The following is a 2,913-nucleotide window of genomic DNA, read 5'->3' as shown; positions in this document are numbered from 1 at the left end:
TTGTTAACAAAGTGGATCATCTCCAGCTTCAAGTGGAAAATCTCTCATCTACAACTACAGGGCTTCAACAACCAAAAGCATCCCAACAACCCATATCTGGAATAAAACCGAACTACCAACTGCTGCAATCCAATAGAGGACGCTCTCAAACACCAAGCCCAAATTGTGGATCAGCAGGCCCATGTTTCAGGTGTGGGGAAGCGGGACATTTCAGAAAAGACTGTGTTAGGCCATCCAGCCCAGCCCGTAACCACGGTGATAAACACCAAGACTTCCAGGTGCAGTCAGGTGACAGCTCCGACAGCTCAGTTGTGGAAGCTCGTTTCCAGCTACAAGGCCAGCAGATTGGATGCACCAAGAAGAGTGGTGAAAGTTTACAAATTCCTCTCACCGTAAATGGCATTTCAATGCAAGCTGTGGCAGACACTGGTGCACAAACGACTGTGATATCAGAGGAGTTGGACCAAAGAAACCTGAAAATCAACGCAACAGCTTTCGATGTACCTCAGACATACCAACTGAACGCTGGAGTTGGGGATGAAATGGAAGCTAAACACGGACTCACAGATGCAGGCGAGGATGCACCATCACTGGTGGTCGGAAAAGTGGCAACCATCCCTGAAATTCCAGGACACCTTCAGGACCTAGTTGCTGCTGCAAGTGAAGCTCTCAATGAAGATCAGCAACAACGGTTCAACCAACTGCTGGTCACTTACCAGTCCACCTTTGCCAAAAATGACTTAGAACTTGGCTACCTGTCTGCCGTCACACACAAAATAGACACCGGATCAGCCAACCTTGGATTTCAAGGTGAGGAGGAAAAACATCTTAAGGCCATGTTGGAAGCAGGTGTGATTACACCAACAGCATCTGATTGGGCCTCTCCAGTAGTCTTGATTGAGGAATGTCTCGAGTTTGTTGGTGGAGCTACCGTGTTCTGGACACTTGACCTTCAATCTGGCTACAGGCAGATCTCTGTGGATAACAAAGACCGTGAAAAGACTGCATTCATAACCAAATGGGGTTTCCATGAATACACTCGTATGCCATTTGGATTGTGTAATTCGCAGAGCACATTTCAGAGGGCTATGGAGTTTGTCCTTAAAGACCTTCAGTGGGAAACCCTTCTCATCTATCTGGACGAAGTCAGTATCATCATCATTATCCTCCACACTTGGAAAGAAACCGGGACACTGCTTTCTAGAGACGAAGTAATGCTTGATTGTCCTGCAGTGAGAAAGTTTTGGTTTTGTTGGCCCCAGATCACACCGAGACAAGGAGTCCTTCACTACTCCTGGGAGTGGATCAGAGACCAGCAACCAGCCTACCTACTCTTGGTTCCCGCATCCATGCAGAAAGAAATCTTGCAGTTCTGCCACAATCCTCCATACTCCGGTCACCTGAACCACAGCCAGAAAAACTGGGATGAGCATGTGCCACTTCTCACCACAGCATTCCGCAGTTCCCAACACACAGTGACTGGGTACACACCCAACAGACTAATGTATGGCAGGGAAGTCCACCAAACCCAAGATATCCAATCTGGTACTGCAAAGCTGAAAACCGGTGACACGGAAGTGTCAGATTTCCTGCATAATCTTGGAGAAAGTTTGAATGAAGTGCACAGCTTGGCGAGAGAGTACCTCCGCACAGCACAAGCAAGGCAGAAAAAGGATCATGATCTTCAAGCAAGAGAACAGTCATACAATGTTGGAGACCTGGTATTCTTTAAGGACGATACCAAGAAGAAAGGAAGGAGCCCAACGCTTAAACCAAAATGGAAAGGTCCCCTGATTGTTGCTGCACAGCGAGATCCTGTGATTGCTCCTGCACGACGAGGTCCTCTCCTGTATGAGATACAAGGTCCCAAGCGGCACACCGTAATACACCATAACAGACTCAAGCCTTACGACAATGACGTGATACCAGTCTGGGTGTCGCGCCAAAGAAGACTGCTGCGACGTCGAGACACAGTCAACCAAACAAGTGAAAAGGATGGTTGCCTGGTGGCGGAAATACTGATGCAAGACAACTCAAGCAGAGCGGCTAAGGACTCGAGTGAACTGTCCAGAGGTTCGTGTGGCACATCTGCTTCCAGCGACCCAGCGTGCCAGATGAAAAGACGAGGTGATATAGACTCCTTAGAAAAGACTGTTAGAACATCGAGTGGTCGCGTTGTTAAAAGACCAGTAAGACTCAAATATTAGCAATACATTTCACTACGCTAATGGTTGTATTTGTTTCCGTTAAGGTAATATTCCAATGTTGTTAATGTTGTTGCAATTTCATAGTTCTTAACTATTCCTCTATACACTGCCTGCGATACTGAAGGGACTCAGTATTCCTAGAGGGGGTGTAGTGTAGTGAAGTTGGGGTTAATAAGCCTATGGCACCCTTCTGTTATTGTTTTGATTTTTACGAGCCGCTTATGGTCATTGAACGCAGCCTTGGTATATAACTGGCTGGCATCGCAAGACTCGTTGTTCGTTTTTCTGTTGTTGCACGGTTTTCACGGCTCGCTGCCCGGATATGCTAAAACGCTGTCTGTGCCTGAGATGGAAGCCAGCACAACTCATACGAGAACCATCACTGACGTTGTACGTGACTAACCTGTGCTGAAGAGGAATAAAAGTTGCAAGTGAGATCCCTTTGTCGCGCGAATCTGTTCACCCACGCCGCGCACATCCGCCATCACGGAAGGCGGCAGCACGACAATATATATATATATATATATATATGTACACATCTTGACACTGTTCGAGTTCAAATCAACTGTTGAAGTTGTTGTTGGTAGTGTTTGAAAGCTTAGGTTTAAAGAAATTCTAAATATCCATCTTGCCTCCTCTGATGTAGTTTTGGCTAAGCAAATCAAAGGATAGTCTCCAAGGTGCTAGTCACATGATCTGTTCGAAA

The sequence above is a fragment of the Corythoichthys intestinalis genome, chromosome 13 (assembly GCF_030265065.1).
Source record: "Corythoichthys intestinalis isolate RoL2023-P3 chromosome 13, ASM3026506v1, whole genome shotgun sequence".
NCBI classification, from domain to species: Eukaryota; Metazoa; Chordata; class Actinopteri; order Syngnathiformes; family Syngnathidae; genus Corythoichthys; species Corythoichthys intestinalis.
The sequence above is the reverse complement of the archived record's forward strand: the minus strand, read 5'-3'. Positions refer to the sequence as shown.